Source organism: Manis pentadactyla, chromosome 9, assembly GCF_030020395.1.
Source record: "Manis pentadactyla isolate mManPen7 chromosome 9, mManPen7.hap1, whole genome shotgun sequence".
Classification (NCBI taxonomy): domain Eukaryota; kingdom Metazoa; phylum Chordata; class Mammalia; order Pholidota; family Manidae; genus Manis; species Manis pentadactyla.
In genome coordinates, this window is record NC_080027.1 from 114,011,151 (window position 1) to 114,029,461 (window position 18,311).

Genomic DNA, 18,311 nt, shown 5'->3' on the forward strand with positions numbered 1-18,311 from the left:
AAAGAATATTTGCAAAAATTTACTTTATCCTGGCCCATAAATAATTGCAACATATTTCCAGGACTGAAATTATTAGAGAATGTTCTCTTAGCACAGTGCAAGGAAACTAGAACAATAGCACAAAGATAACTAGAAACACCAGGTAAAGAAATAGAAAGGAAGGGAACTGGCTCTTCCTTCCCTTTTCTTTCCCCGCTTCAGGTCCTGCAGGCTCTTAACCTGAGGCCAGGCAGGGGTTGAGGGAAAGAACACGTTTTTACTTTAAATGCTTTTGGCATTTTGTCTATTCAGTTCTGGACATTTCCTAACTTTTCTGTGCCTCAGTTTCTTAATTTAAAAATGAGATAACAATAGGATTTGGTTGAGGATTTTAAATAATATATGAAAAATGTTGACATATAGTAAGCACTCAATAATAAATATTAGTATTATTTGTTACCTATCTTGCTTTGAACAAATCCCTCTGAATCAATCTATATAGCCCTAAATCATTATTTTCAATTGCTGCATAACAGGCCATTGTATGAATGTATCATTATGTGGAATATTCTCAATTGATGCAAATATTCAATTATTTGCAACAAAAAACACACTGATCATGAAATGAGTTGCTGTGACTCATATACTGAATCACTGAGATGAGCCCTGTCATGTAGCTATTGCAGCGATTTAGAATAACTTTAATATGAATGTATTCCTGGCAAGAAAAAGCAGACTTAGGATAGCCTCTCCCAGCCACACCTTCAGCAGCATCTCTTGGGTGATTAGTGACGGTCCCCGTACAGTTGTCCCCTGCTTTGTAAGATGAAAAGGGAGATACGGGTTGGTGCACTTACAAATGACCGATAAACGAAGCTGTGTATTTTTAATGCCAAGACACCTAATTATGATGTGGGAAAAAAACAACATTTTTGGCATTAAACCCTACTTGTTTTCCTTGAATGAATTTGGAAGAATTTTCTCTCTTCTTCAATTATTACTCATTTTCCACTGCCTAGGCTCAAAATCCTATTGCTTAGTATTCAGATAATCAGTTCTTTGGCCCGAGCCTGTCTTCCAAATCTTTTATCTTACTGTGCTCCTGCCAACGTGGAGCATATCATCCTTTCCCAACACACTTTGTTCCCAGCGTGGGATATCCTTTCATCTATTTCTGTTAATATGGAGCTCAAGGGCCAACTTCTTCAAAGCCTTCTCTGTTCCCCGCTTCACCGTCAGTAGAGATCTCCCCTCCTCCCAGCCTATTCCTACATTCAGTCTCTTTCCTGACTTCTCACATAACTCTCTTTGGGTTTTGTGGCAGTGTGGTTGCATGTTTTATTGCCTTTGTTAAATTATAAGCTTGTTGAACACAGCATTTCTTGGTCTTCAGATTGGATTAGCAATCTGCCTTGCATGTATTTTATGCTCACTAATATTGTTTAAAGAAAGGAAGAGGATCGTAAACTAAAAAGGTTGTTAGATAGTTGTGCTTTTAGGAAAATAAATTAGAACTCAGGTATGAGGAATATCATCACTCTGCCTAATTTGACTGTTAATTCATGGCTAATTAGATACGGTTGCTTGTAGCCACAGAAAAACACCCCCACTTATCCTAGTTGTTCAGAGACGGTTGTTTCTACTTGGGCGTAATTTGCCTTTTGGTCAATGATGATTCAGAGGGCACCTTCAGGTGAGTCAGAGATATGTGCTGCACCTAGGTGACCTATCACTTTCAGAACACCTTTTCCAGTTATGACACTGCCTGGTTTTGTCTAGAATGTGAATCTCAATAAGTCATGAGTGCTATGGCTACTGACCAGCAGAAACTTATTTACTGCATGTGTAAAATTAATTCATAAAATTCTCATCTTTATGTGGAAAACCCAGAATTATGAAACAATATGAGAGTCACTTATGGGCACTTGTTCTCTAGCATGATAAAGGAAGGTCATGAAGTCTGTCACATTTCTACTCTAAAACTATCCTCATTGTCACTCATCAATTGACATTTATTGGCCATCCACTATTTTCACAATCCTGTATTAGGAACTGACAAAAAGAAATCCCATTTTTGTCTAAATCTAGTCAGGAACATGTGACACAAAATGTAAAAGAAAGGGAAAACAGCAATACATTTATCCTTATATTTTATATCCTTATATCATTTTTATAAGCAGTTTTAATAGGCTGTCACAGTGCTTACTTCTGGGCAACATCTAACACAAGTCCTGCCTCTGTGGGTACTGCCACCTAAACGCAAAAGTAATCATTAGATAAGAACAACCTCAAAGTCCTAATGTATTTACAAATTTTCTTAAACCTGTATATTTTTATATTTTTCCTTTTTTCCCTTCATATCAGTGGAAGCGATAACGACCAGACAGTGACTTGTTCTCCAGACCCATTTCTCTCCTTGCCTCACAGGAAGCTCATGCGTGCAGTTTCTTCTCTGAGTTCCTTCCATCAGCATTTAGGATACTCAAGCCAATGTCTCATCTAAAATAAGAAAATTCCTCTCAGCTTCTTAGCCCAATTTACTTACTTCCCCTTTTTTCTTCTTACTTAACTTCAAAGAATAGTTTTATTCTCTTTATACCTTCATCACTCATCAAAGCACTACAATCGAGTCTACTCCCAAGCTCTTCAGAATATTGTCCAAAAGGTTACCAGTGATCTCCTGCTCGCTTAATCCAACTAATACTTTCAACGCTTTATCTTACCTAACATCATTATAACATTTCATAACAAATTTTTAATTACTCTCTTCTTTTTAGATCACAGTCTTCCCTAGGTTTCCATAATAATAGCATCTTCTCCCCAACACATCTCTCTTCTTTTTTCAATTAATAGAGTTTTCCCCTAAATACCAGTGACATGGTGTTTAAGGGAAGTCATCCCATTTTATACTACCAGTGATTGTTTTAGGAGAGGACATGTGACCTCTCCTGTGCTTTGAGAATGCTGGTAGGGGACTATTGGCCCTTGAATGAGCTGTGTAAGGAAGTGATGTCATCTTGTGATAGTCATCTTGAATAAAGAGAGGCAGTATAACATGGTGGGGAGTCTGAACTCTGTAAGTCCAGTGTTAAAATTCCAGCTCTGTAGGATGCTATTTTAAGGCATGGGTAAGTTACTTAGTCTCCCTGTGCTGACCTTTTCCTATCTGTATACTAGGAACTGTGATTACAATTCTAACTACCTAAGAAGATTATAATGAAACTTATGTAAGTTAATTTTTCCAAAACAATGGTACTGGTACAGGCTATAGGTTAAATACACCTGAGAACAAAACCCAACAGAATGAGTAGTAGTCAGAGGCAAAGCATCTGGGTTCTTGAGGCCTCACCGAGCCACTGAACTGCCTTCTTCTAGATAATCTATTTTATAGATAACAAATCCCTACTTTTAAAGCTATATTTAATAGGATATTCTAAAAACAACTTAACTAATATCTAATAATTAATACCCCTCATGCTCCTACTTTTCTTTTTTGTGTGCAGTTTGACCCTTGAACAACACAGGGGTTATGGTTGCCAACACCATGTGCAGTCAGATATCCTTGTATAACTTTTGCCTCCCCAGAACTTAACTATGAAAAGCCTGTTGTTGACCAGAAGCCTTACTTGGTAACAAATAGTAGATAAACACATATTTTGTATACGTATTATATGCTGTGTTCCAACTGTCGCAAATCTCAAAAAAATTTTCCAATGTATTAATTTTAAAAAATTCTGTATATAGGTAGAACCATGCAGTTCAAACCCATGTTGCTCAAGGATCAACTGCATTTGGTTTCTCCTTCTTTGTCGTATTTGAAGGTGCCTCAAGTATTTTCTGTCCCTTGGCTTATAAGAAATTCATAACTGTTCCTTGTCAGGTCCATTCCTGAGTCACCTTGAGGTTCATGGCTCCAATTACTGTAGAGTAATGACTCCCAAATATATGTGTATAATGCAGATTGGTCTTCTGTACCTATATATATAAAATGACCTTTGTATCTTCACAGATGTCTTGGAGGCAACTCCAAGTCAACATTTAAAAAAATGTGGTTGTTATCTCTCCTCCCATCAACTCCATAGACAGTCTTTTATCCATGTTCCCGTTCTTGATGAATACATCACCATATACCTAGGGGCCTAAACCATGAATTCAGGTACTATCCTTAGTTCCTTCTCTCCCTTTCCATCCATATCCAAATCAACCATTAGGTCTTGTCAAACAGGTCCAGGAACAGTGCAGAGAGCACTTTAGTTGGAGCAGAGTTAGGAAAGCAGAGACACTAGATGCAGACTAGGTCCAAGAGGTAGGGCCATATCACCAAGGCCTCAGCTTTGAGGTTTTTCTCTTTATGAATCGGGAAGCCATAAGAAGGGCAGGTCTTAAACAAAGGCATAATACAACATTCCTCCTTTTTTGATAATAGAAAGTTGGCAGGACAAAAGCGTCACGAAACTGAATGTGTAATCAAAGCACTGAGTGTAGAGAGAAAATAGGTTCTAAAGACTGAGCTCAGGAGTACACCAACATTCCTCAGAGCAGCAGAGGAACAAAGCAGAATGAGTGAGATTAGGCAATAGGAAAGTCAAGAAGAGAATGTGATGTTCTGGACGCCAAGTGAAGAAAACAAAGTTGTGGACGCAACAATGATGTCAAGGCTACTGATTAAGTCTAGTAAGATGAAGACTGAGAACTGGTATCTGGTTTACCACCATGGGGAACAATGGTGATTTGTACTGGTTAAATTTTACTTACATTAAGGTTTCAGATTAGATTTTACCTCCTTTTGGAAGTCTTCCATGAATTTACAAAGCTGGATTACGAACCTCTCAGTGTGTGCCACATCACGCCTGTTATTTCACACTGATCCTAAGGTTATGAAGTTGCCCTTTTACTTATTTGTCTTCTCCTCTAAAGTATATACGCTCCAAGGTCAGAGATTTGAGTTGTGATCACTGTTATGCCTTGCACAGTAACTGGCAAGGAGTAGGGGCAATATTTGCCAAATGAATTTAATTGAATTGCTTATCATTTATGCCAGAAGGCCATCCATCCCTTCTAGGTTAAAAACAAAAAAGAGGGTGAATAACAGGGAGTAGCCAGATCTAGTAAGTATCAGTGACGCATCCTTGGATGACAAAGACTAAAGTTTTCACCTCATTTGGTTTACTTCCGATTCAGAGAGCTTGTTAGGGCAATCCAAAATGAGCTTATAATGGAATATTTAGGTGTGCCAGTTACCTGGGGGTATAAGAACATCCCAAAGTTAGCTAAGCAAATTAGTGAGCAGCTGTCATTAGTCAGCCATGCCCACCTCAACAATACCTTATCAATGGATAGCATGTAATTTTCCTAAAGCTTCCATGGGAGAGCTGTTAAAGGGAATGACATGTGCAGAATTCAGTTCTATACTAACTGAAAAGTTGGCCAAGGCTTCATTGAAACCAAATGTTAAGTTGGAATCAAGAATTATGAATTGGTTTCCTTATCATTTCTAAAGATTTGTAAAATTTCTTTCATATTTCCCTTTAGTGTGGAAATATTCCTAAAAATAGGCTGTAGGACAATTATAATGATAGTTAAATTAGCAATTGCACAATAATTTTATTGATAATTATAAGATTAAATAGTAATTGTAGTAGGTCATTTTGATTTTAAAGCACTAATAATGAAAACTATTCGAATTTTATAGGTTATGTTTACAGGACTTATGGAAGACTGGTTGAGTTAAATTTATTTCTATAGGTGAGAACATACTTTTAATTGAATGTTTATATAATAAGTTGATTTTTAATAGGCTATACCTTACTAAGGTACTAAATTACTCTCTTAAAGTGACATCTTCAGCACACTAAGGTTTACATTTCTGTAATTACAACAATACATCTCACCCATCTTTCCTATACATTCATGAGAGCTATATATATGATAAGACCTAAAACATGTAATAATATTATTATATAATAATTTACATATATATATATAGTCTTTTCAAAAAACGCCAGGAGCAGCACAGAGACCACTGCATCTGCAGCAGATTGGTGAGACTTGGTGGAGATTATATATATGTATAATATATGCATAAGTCAAAATTAAATAATTCAATTAATTAATATTTTAATTATATATATTATTAATTTAAATAATATATTATCATTTAATATTTATCCATTAAAATTATGGCTATTAAACTTCTGCTGGGTTGAGCATGACCACACAGTATGATATAAAAAACAAAATAATGAAAGCAAAAGATCTCTGAAAGTTCTTAGGAGTGGTTTGTAGAAGAATATGAAGAGTGACTACAAAGTAAGATTAATGTTTAAAAACGAAATTACCAGAAATTATTTATCTGAATACACACTGGTCCTTTCAAAGAAATAACTTCGGTGGTTGTATAGTTTACCATTGTTTGTTCAACATTTTCTGGTCCTTTTGGGAATTTTGAGTAGTGCGGTGTCATTTTAGTAAGTGTTTAATAAACTAAGGGGATTAGTGTACCAGAAAATATTCATTTGGTTGCATTGGAACTAGTGTTAAAAATCCTTTTACGTCTTTATAGTTATACCGACTTCTTTAGGTATCTCTATCGTGGAGGCTCCCGGCTTTGATCTTTCTATGTGCAGAAACTTAATGGGTAGAATTCACTGTAGGATCTGTACTGCTTGTATTGCCTTCTCCTACTCCCTTCCCTCTTTTCTAGGATTTCTGCCACAGCCCAGTAAAGTGGAAGAGACATTGATGACATCCACAAACCAAACAGACAAACCAAAACACCTGCAACAACACAAACTATGACCCTATTATCAGTTTAAACCACTAAACATAAAGTAGCTTCTTCTTTCAACCATTCCTGTTTCATTATCTATAGAGTTTTTTCAAACTTTCCTCCATCAAAATTGTCTTATTTGTTTATTGCCTGTTCTTGTGGTCCTCCCAATTTTCTTTTTCCCTAAGGATTGTTGTTTAATAAAAGCAACACTCTTTCATGAAGATGTGGCTTCCTGCTTACTCCTCTGTCTCCTGTGTCCAGAATAATGCTTAGTACACTCTAAGTGTTCAGTATGAGTTGAATAAATGAGGAAGGAAATGAGTAAATACTCAAATGATATAAAAAATAAAATGCTACATGCATTATTGCTTCTTTCAAAATGCTATTGGCTTCTGGAATAATACTCGAGAGCAATAAAATTTTGTAGTCACTTACCTAATAATGTCAAGGATTTTATTTTTACATCAGTTAATGTTTACTTTTCCCTATCTCCTCCATTCCCAAATACTTCTCCAATCCCATTTTAAACACACTGTAACAAAAGCATCTTCAACGACTTAGATTTACATTACATGGCTGTGACATTGAACCAATATCTCAATTTTCTTCCCCTCTTTATCTTTTCTCTCTCCTTCCTTCCATTCCTATCTTCTCTTGAATCAGTCCATCTTTCTTTTCGAACAGGCAGCAAATAAAGAAATATATCAGATTAGAGGAATGGATTCCAACTTCCTAATCAGAAACAAAGATTAATAATAGCTTGATATCTATGGCTTATGCTTGATACAAGAAAATTGGACAAATATACATGGATAAGTTTTTCAAAAATGTACTGAATCCTCCTCACCTTTCTCCTTGAGTGTGAGCTGCACTTAGTGGTTTGCTTCCCAAGGAATAGCATATGGGAAGTGAAAAAAGTAACTTCAGAAGTAGAAAAAATTTGGAAACCCTATCAACGTCAACATCAAGGTTAACATCCTCAGTGTCATATGTTGATAGTATGTACTCTTGTTATCATGTGATTGAAATGGCATTTCATTTCTATGATATGCTTTCCTAAAACCCATAGCCCCAGTCTAACAATGAGAAGAGCACAGCTCAAATGCAGAATGAGAGACATTCTACACAGTAGCTGACCAGTACTGCTTGAAACTGTGAAGGTCACCACATAGAAGGAAAGGTGAGCTGTCACGGCCTAGAGAATACTAAGTAGACGTGATGACCAAATGTAACCCTGGATGGGATCCTGAAATTAAAAACAAGGGCATTAGGAAAAAACTAGTGAATCTGAATCAAATCGGGAATTTAGTTAATAGTAGTATATTAATGTTGGTTAGTTGTGGCAAATGCACTAGTTTATGCAAAATGTTAACAATAAGGGAAACTGGATGTGTTACATATGGTCATTATCTGTACTATCTTTACAACTTTTATGTAAATCTAAAACTATTCTAAAATTTTTAGAAATATTATATTAAATAAAAATTACTGAATTCTAGCTTGATGTCCCCTACAACGTTACAGAGGTATTTGTTAAAATATTACAACCTTTTATAACACTTTTTCTATGGTAATCATAATTTAAAAGTCTATTTCTTATGATATAATAACTAATATAAGAATCTGATACACATGCCTCAGCATGCCCTTTAATAATCAACAAATTATAAAATTCTACAAGGATTATCATCATTCCAGATTTTGTATATTTATCTGACTTCTCCCCTTTGTTTAGAAACTGTTAGCACATCAATAAAATCCTGAGTTAACATGCTATTTTAATATCTTTTTGATACTTTGATATGTTAATCCCTAAGGTAGTGTGTCAAATCAATGAGTACATTTATTTATTTAATTTTTAATTAACTTTTTTATTGAAATATTATTGATATACAATATTATATTGGTTTCAAGTATATAACATAGTGATTTGACAATTATATACATTACTAAATGCTCACTACGATAAGTATAAAAGTATAGTTACCATCTTTCATCATACAAAATTATTACAATGTTGACCATATTCCCTACTTTGTACTTTCATCCCTTGATTTATTTATTTTATAATTGGAAGTTTGTACTGCTTTATCCCCTTCATCTTCTTTTGCCTGTCCTCCTTGCCTATGACAACCATTAATTTGTTCTCCCTGTTTATGTTTCTGTTTTGTTTGTTCATTTGTTTTGTTTTTTAGATTCCATATGTAAGTGAAATCACAGCATATTTGTCTTTCTTTCTGACCTATGTCACTTAACATAATACTTCTAGTCTATCCTTGTTTTCATAGATGACAAGATTTCATTCTTTTTTATGGCTAAGTAATATTCCACCATTCATATACACCACATCATATTTATCATTCCTCTGTCAAGGAATATTTAGGTTCTTCCATATATTGGCTATTGTAAATAATGTTGCTGATAACAGAGGAGTGCATATATATTTTCCAATTAGTGTTTTGTTTTCTTTGAGTAAATTTCCAGAAGTGGAATTACGGGGCCATGTAGTATTTTTATTTTTAGGTTTTTGAGAAACATCCCTACTGCTTTCCATAGCAGCTGCACCAGTGTATATTCTTACCAACAGTGTATGAGGGTTCCCTTTTCTCCACATCTGCCAATACTTGTTATATCTTGTCATTTTGACACTAGTTACTCAGACTGGTGTGAGGTGTTATCTCATTGTGGTTTTGATTTGCATTTCCCTGACTATTAGTGACATTGAATGTCTTTTGTGGCTGTTGGTCATCTGTGTGTCTTTGGAAAAATGTCTGTTCAAGTCCTCTGTCCATTTTTTAATTGGAATATTTGTTTTTTTGGTGTTGAGTTATATGAGTTCTTTATAGATTTTGGATACTAACTCCTTATCAGATACATCATTTGCATGTATTTTCTCCTATTTAGTAGGTTGCCTTTTTATTTTTTTGATTGTTTGCTGTGCAGAAGCTTTTTAGTTTGATGTAGTCCAACTTTGTGTGTGTGTGTGTGTGTGTGTGTTCTTTTGTTTCCCTTGCCTGGGACAGCCTATGTTTTCTTCTAGGAGTTTTATCGTTTTAGGTCTTATATTTAGGGCTTTAATCCATTTGGAGTTTATTTTTGTGTATAGCATACGACCGTGATCCAGTTTCACTTTTTTGCATGTAGCTGCGATGACTACATTTATTGATGAAGACAGAAAAGGGGGAAATTGTTAGCTTTAAAAAATTTACTTCTTTATTGTAGATTTACTACATGATCTTGTATTTTTAATGAAATATTTTTAACTAAAAAAACTAGTGAATAATGATTATAGGAATATTAATCCAGACAAAATTTACTGATCATCAATGGACAGTATTCTGTTAATGGACATTAACTATAGTTTGTCTGTGTTTCTGAGAATTATATAAAGAATAAATATTACAGATGGAAAAAATAATCACTAAAAGCTTATATTCATAAAGCTCCATCTGTGAACTAACTGAATAGATTCATAGTGTCCTAGGATGGTGCAAGTTTTTAAGGTTTTCAACCTCAGTTTTGGCCTTAGTTAATAAGTAATTCTTTTTGCTATGTTAGTTCTTTTTCATTTATATATTTTTTCCATTAACAGGAGCTTTCAGAGGAACAATTATTTATGGTTTTGAAAATTGCTGGCTTGCTACTATTTATATTCATTAACTGCTAAACACTTAGGGAATATGTGCCTCAGGGAACTGAGGTAATTGTCCATGCTAACCAAGTATGGTGATAAAATGTTTGACAAATAAAACTTTTCCACTTCTACTTCCCCTTAGGAAGTTTATTAGCATTTACAACCACCATGATGTTAGGAACCAGCACTTATTAAAAACCGCTTTGTGAGGAAATACTGCAGGCTTCATGCCAGCTCTCGAGACTGGGGGGACTAGTTGGCATGAATGTGAATGGACTATGTTCTCAACTACTGGAGTTCCTAGACTTTCATTTAGGAGCAACTACAGCAATTACTAGTTGATGAGAGAGCAAGGCAGCCAGTATTTTCTAAACATTTCAGCAGTATTTTTGAGAATCTTGGTAAAAGGCTTTGCTCATAGCATGGTATTGCAGAAGTGAGAAGTGTTGAAAAATAACAAAGTGGCCAGGCTTTGATCTGAAAGCAAATGGTACTGTGTTTCTTATGATAGAGACATGAAAACATGTTATCTTTATCTTTCTGTTATAAAGCAGCTGTGCATAATAGGTATGAAATTGGTTGTCACTGAGTTCAGAGATTGGGGAATTTTGGGAAAGTCACTTAAATTCTGAGTCTTGTTTACCTTATTTCTAGCAAATGGGGAAAACAATACAAATCTCACAGGCTAGTGTAAGGAAAATAAAAAAACAATGTATATTAAGATGCTTTTTAGAATGTAAAGCATGTGTTGGATCTTCCTCCTGATAAATTATTATCTGGTAGACACAGGAGAAGGATGAGGAAACTGGCTTTTCGTCTTTTTTGACTTTTTCCACCTACCCCAGATGAGTACAATACCAATAAAAAAGATTGCTCAATTGTTTTAATCATGGATAGAACCATCCATTGTTAGTCTCCTTCAAGAAAATTGAATCAAATGACTCAGAAGAAACTCGGTTCTCATTATTTTATTTGGTATATAAAAATGATGGGTTTGCAAAGAAACTGAATTCTAAATATTTAACTTAATAGAAGGCATTTGAATTGGTATTTCCATTCAAACACTTCTGCCCAATTAGTGCCAAAGTGGACTTCTTATTACATATTATTTTCCTTATTTGGATCTCAGGATATAAACCAAACCCCCTCTTTTGAGTGTGTTGGTGTGTGTCTGTGTATGTCCATGTGGGCTTGAATGTTTTACAAATATTTGGTACTTGGCAGATTTTTTTTTTTCCAAGCAGATGTTCAACAACCACTTCCAAGAATTTGTACTTATCCTGATTAAACTAATTTTAAGAACAACATTTATGGATGGAAACAATTATCTTTACTGTAAAAATAAATGTCTCACTAAAGTCCTCTTAAGGATTATAATTTTTTTAGTCTTGGTGAGAGCTGATAGATTCTGTAGAGGTTTATGAAAGTCACCATTTCTGAGGATTTTATTTAGCAAGAATTTTAGGTAAGTTACATTTTTGAATGCTGATTAGCTCATTTTGCATCTGCATTATGCAGTTATTCCCCTGAAGTGTTGCATATTGTGTATTCATCAGTCACAGACCGACCAAACCCCTACATTCATTTTGTCTACTTTTTGCCCATCCAATACAGACAAAGTATGTGCAATTTTTCTCTGGTTGGGAAACTACCTATTGATTAGATACTTATTTATAAACTTAAAAATAGAGAAGAGAACTTACAAAACATCAGAGCCCTGCAAAGTATATAGATAAAATATGTATATCAAATACTACCCTAAAATTGTTCACAGTCATTAATAAATGTATATCCATTAACTGCTAAGTTACCAAATTCATACCACTCAGCAGCATAGTAATGCTGACTAATAAAAAATCAGCATTTTTAATAAGCATTATGGTATTCTCTGATGGGGTCATGAAAATAATCAGGTGTTCACATGCCCACGGTGAGTGCTACTAGGTAACTCCCAAATTCTTGCACCACCTTTACTTCCCCTGGGAAAATATGAGTTAAAGGTTAGAAATACAGAGGAAAGCAATGTAATTGGAATTCTGAACCTCCTTGACTTGTCCCTTCAGAAACTAAAATTAGCCTGTTGGTCCTCATTTCGTAAATAAGTTCAAGTATGCTTTCCAGGTTGCTGGCCATCAGTGGCTGTCAAACTCAAGTTCCAGTTTAAAGCAAAGCTTTTAAAACTAGGAACTTATTAAGAAAATTGATTACTATGACACATTAAAAATTTCAAGCAATTTATTGATTGCATAAGATCTACTGAACAGCACATATGTGGCAAGCCTGGCTTAAGGACCATGACATTGCAACATTAAGTCAATATAACGGCCTTTATCTACCAAATATTAGAATTTAGACCCAGCACTAACATTTCTCCCATAAAGCATGAATAGTACCTTCAAATGCTAGCTTCAGAGAGAACATACACATGGATGCAACAATAAAACAAAAGTGAAATTACAGATTTCTCTCTTAAGAACAACCAGAATTTAAGAAATTGAAAGATATATGTGAGAGAGTATCAGAAAAAGTTTCCTGAAAAAGTTGACTCTTAAAGAAGATCTTAAAAAGTGAGTAAAAATTAGTCAATGATGCTCAATCCTGGCTGTGCATTTGAATCACCTAAAGATCTTTTAAACACTACCTGGCCTCGCCCTCAGAAATTCTGATTTAATTGGCCTGGGGTGTTGCCCAGGCTAGTTTTACAAAGCTCTCAGGTGATTTTAAAGTGCAGACAGGGTTGAAAACCTTGGAGTAAGACAATGAGGAAGAAAAAAGGAAGAGGGGAAGTAAAAGTTTACGAACATGTGCGGATTCATTCACCCGTTTACTCATTCAATAAAAACATTTATTGAGTGTCTACTGAATGCTAGTCATTGAACTAGGTGGTGGGTCCAGTTAAAATGATGTTTGGAGTTTCCTGTATAGTAAGGACACTCATGTATAAACAAGTTATTACAATGCAATGTGATGCATACATATGTGTGTGTGTGTGTGTGTGTGTGTGTGTGTGTGTTTGTGGGTGTATAATACTCTATGCTTCACAGCATGTTACAGGAAAATGATTATCTTTTTTCATTATCTATTAACACTAGTTCTCAAACTTGTGTGCAAACTGGAATCACCTGAAGAGTTTAAAAGTATTGTTTTCTGGGTCCCACACCCAAAGATTCTGATTTGATTGCTTTTAGAGCAGAATTTAGAACAAAAACAAAGCAAAGCAAAACAAATACCTCCCTCAGTTATTTCCACACACAGCATTGGACTAGAGGGGCTGCTAAACAGAAGTAAAAGGTGCATTTGGGAGTCAGGTTGATTCGCCCGGTGAAAGAAATTTAGTGAAACCTTGAATTCAGGGCAGACAATCTGGAGATCGCAACACTGAATGATTGTCCTTGAAGATTCTCTGTGATCCAATGAAAGAGAAATTTTAGAAGTATTCTCTGGCAACAAAATGCAGAATGGAATAGGGGAGAGAATTCCTGAAGGTGATTTATCATTAGGCACAGCAGCCACAGTGCTTAGGGTCCCAAGAAAATGTTTTAACTTTCTTTAAAATCTGAAGAAAAAAGTGAACTTTTAGGTTGAAGAAAATGTTTTAATATATTAACTTGTTGGTCTTTTTACTAAAAAAGTCATAAAGTATAATTTTTAGTATTTTTTTATGGAAGAAGTCCACAAAGGCAAAAGTTCTTAGGCCCAACAGAAGTTGTAATACAATCCTGGTTAAAGGAGAACCCTCTCAACTAATTTTAATTATGTATGTTTTGTTATATATGATTTCTTCAAACAAGCAGGTATTTGCTTTCCTGTTCCTTTGAATTATTTCCACCTTAACTGTGCAGAACTGGAATATGAGGTTCTAGTCTTTTATTTTATTAGGATACTTAGTTCCATGCTGCAGAAAACTGATTCAAAGAACCAAAAATATACTTTCACAGGACACATGGTTTACATCTGTCTGGAATGCCCTTTTTCCAACTGGAGAACTCCTAGTGATCCTTCAAAACTTCCATAAAACTAAGTTCTGTGTGCAACTTTCTCTAGCCTCCCCTGCCACCTGCCTAAAGTAATCACTGTAACTTACCTATCCATTGGCATTTTGTTCATCCACTGGTGTTGCACACTCACCATGCATTTCATCCAGTTAAGTGTGGGTTCAGTCTCTTCCAACGTGATCCTCTGGTTTATTCACTTCTGTCTTCTTAAACTTTAGCATAATTCCTAACATGTAATAGGTGCCCCCAAAATATTTGCCCACTACTGTAGTAGATCAATATATTTTTAAACACAACACTCCACAAATTGTGTGCCATTCTTTGGAGATGACCCAATAAATGAAATAAAGTTCTGGATGACATTGTTTTAATGAAATGAAGTTAAATTACTTCTTGAAGAATTCATACTTCATGTAAGCTAAACACAAATAGGTAAAGACTGTTAATTAAAGCCCCACAGTTCTTGATATACCTCAAAGGATTTTTGTTTTTTAATAGTTATTATTGACAATTCCAAAATAGGAAGGTCTCAGCAAGAAACCATTATTTCTTGAACTTTTATGTTGAACAAGAGGTTGGATATTACAGCATATGCTATGCTCATTTTTCTGCCACAAGTGGAAGATATATAAGCCAGCATTGGCCACACATCTAAAGAAACTCGAAGAATGTAAACTAATCATTCTAAATCTATGATAACCTTTATTCATAAATTTAAAAAAATAGATCCATCTGTTCACATTTAAAATAGTCTTTCTTCCTTTATCTCAAGTATGATCAGATAGAAATTCTGGCTGCTTGTTTGTGTTTTCCAGGAAGCATCAAGTTCCGGAGTGCTATTTCAGATGGGGCATTTGTGTAAAGACTGCATCTATTAAAGAAAGAGGAGTATTTGAGTTATTTTAATCTGTGAGCTAGTTATTTTTAACCTGGCCCCTAAAGAGCAATTGCATTTCATTGTAAAATGGTCCACCATAGTTGAATCTTAATGTCAGTTAGCATTAGTTTCATTTCCCCAGAAATTATGCTATTGCTTTTTACAGTGTATGGCTAGCTTTGGGACACAGGGGATCTGCTCCAAAAAGTAGTTACTAAGCTGAGATCGAGAAGGCAGGATAATTTCTTCACTTGGATTGAGATTCTTATGATTGCTGTGGAAGGGTTTAGAGGGGGAAATACTAGGATGATAATAGATCAGGTGGGAAAGCATTATGAGGGACAGTTGAAGAAAATGGGAAGGAGTTAGATTATCCAAAAGAGCTACACTTGAACCCCACGTGGTGGGCATGTGTGTCATCATGAAATTAATAGACCCTTAGCTTCCAGTAGACATTTGTGTCAGGTCTCGCTCTGAAAATGGCAATGTTTTTAGGCAGAGCTGGAGCAAGTGCCCACAAGCCTTCTTTGAAGTGAGCACCAGAAAAAATTTTAAAAAAGCAGTTCATGACCACAGAAGTGCACAGTCTGCAAGTAGTGATTTCAAGTAAAAATTACCATGCAGTGTGAGCGACCCCAGGGGAGACAGGGAAAGAGCAGGGGCTCTGCGGACTCATTGGCACAGTGTTATTTACCAATGATGTGAGAAATTAGGGCATTTTTTATGTGAAAGGGAAGTTATTCACCTTCCATGTAAGAAATGAAACAGACTCAGAAGCACATAAATTTAGAGCTAAAAGAGAAGTTGGAGATCATTACATTAGCCATCTCACTTTTCAGGTGAAAAAAGCAGTAAGCCACAGTGGTTAAGAGCACAGGCTCTGGGGTCAAACTTCCTGGGTTCAAATTTGAGTTCTACCACTTAGTAAGGTACTTACCCCCTCTGAGTCCCAGCTTCTTCAACAGTAGAGCAGGGATGGTGTATAGTGTCCACTTTTTTGTTGTGAGGATTTAATGAATTAATGCAACTAAATGCTTAGAACAATGCCTGGCATGTGATAACTGCTCAATAAATGCTTATTTGCAGTTGCAGAAATCCGGACAGGCATTGGCGTGTGTAGACTGACTAATGTCCCGATTGCCGGGGCTTTCCCACTCTGGCCTTGATGTTGTTGATACATCAGTTAAGTAGCAGAACTTCAAGTCTTAGTCCTATTTTTGCTTTTTTTAATGTGTTTGGTTTGGGTTGTTTCCTGGTTATTTGTATATCTTCATTAATTCATTTATTAGAAAAATAATTTTTATTCAATAAGCTGTTTTTATTCTGAAGAAGATTGTACAAACTCTTATATTTGAATCAGTGGCAAAACTGATTCAACCAATGGACTGAAACCCCTTTAAAGGCTTTGACTACTAGGCCTTATTCCTTTGGGACCTCCTGGCAACTGGAAGCAGGGCGGTTCTCTGCAAGGGCAGCCTGGGCTCAAAAACGCCTTTGCAGAGAGACAGTTTCACTGAGAAGGGTTGGCTTGTCAGCTCTTACCTCTTGGGCTCAGACTTTCCTGACGTTTTAGGAAACGAAGCAGCTGAATACTGGCTTAAGAACCAGGACCAAGCAGCTGAATACTAGCTCCAGACATACACGTGCACACACACACACACACACACACACACACACACACACACATGCACACACCCTGACACCTGTGAACTGAACTGTGTGTAGGAACTGTCCTTCAGAACACAGCACTATAGCTTGCATATCAGCTCAGTGCCAGGGAGAAATAGATTGTGCAATCTGAGTGAGTAATTTAAGGAGAGTTTAATAAAGGGACTATTTACAAACACGTGGGCAATGTTTTAGGAAAGCAAAAAAGGTCAGTGCAATACTCTGGGAAGCCTACCATCTTAGTCCTGAAGGAAGGGTGAGGGGATGGAAGGAAGGAGCAGGACCCAGAGAGAGAGAGAGTCATGTAGAGTCCACTCAAGAGAAGCTGTGGTCTTCAATTCAAAGAATGCAGTCACCTTGGGGCCACTTGGCAGGAGGAAAGCCAAGAGAAAATCAAGTCTACTTTTCTTATGCACTGCAGACCACCACCAATGCCTCCCAAAGGCTCAACGCAGCCAGTCCGTGCAGGTCAGATTCCCTGGGCAAAACTAGAGTATAGAGTGTATCTGTAGGAGTGCGTTCCAACCCCTTCTGTTGCTCATCATCGGTTCTTGTCTTGACGAAAAATTTGCATCATCAACACGTAGGATAGACAAAGTCTATTTACTACCGTATGATTGTGGGATGAGGTCAATTTTGTTATATTCTCACCTCAAATGTAAAATGAATAAAGTTAAAGGAAATGACACCATTGGATTTCAAGGCTTCAGGTAAAAGTACAATAATCAAGATAAGGTGTATAGATGAAAGAACAAATATCTAGACTAATGGAACAGAATAGATCCCCGAAGCACCCCCAAACACCTTTGATCATTTCTCTTTCAGCAAAAATGCACACATATTCAACAGGGAAGGAAAACCTTTTTAACAAAGGGTGCTGGATCAACTGAATATCTCAGTGGGAAAAAAAAATCTTACCCCTTACACAAAAATTAACTCAAATCAATTCTAGACCTAAATGTAAAAGCTGTAACTATGAAACTTAACAACTTTTGTGTTATTTAAGGATACTAGAGGTTAAACACACACACACACACACACACACCAAAAAAACACAAAAAAACCAAAAAACCTCTGATGTCTCATAGAATTTATTAGTTTGTTTCTTACTCATTGAAGAGGCTGACTTATGGCAGGGGCAGGGGTTCTGCTCCGCACAGTCACTCCTGTCCCAAGTCTATTGTGCTCTGCTTTCTTCAATGTACAGCATCTCAGGTCTGCCTGGGCATTGGTATTCTGCTCAGTGATGGGGGAAGAATGGCTTGCAAAGCTTCTGCCTACATTTCACTACTAGAAACGGAGTCATATGCCACATGTAACTGCAGAGGTGTCTAAAAAACAAGTTTAGCTGTAGGTAAAAAGAGTTTAGCCAGTCTCTGTCAAATA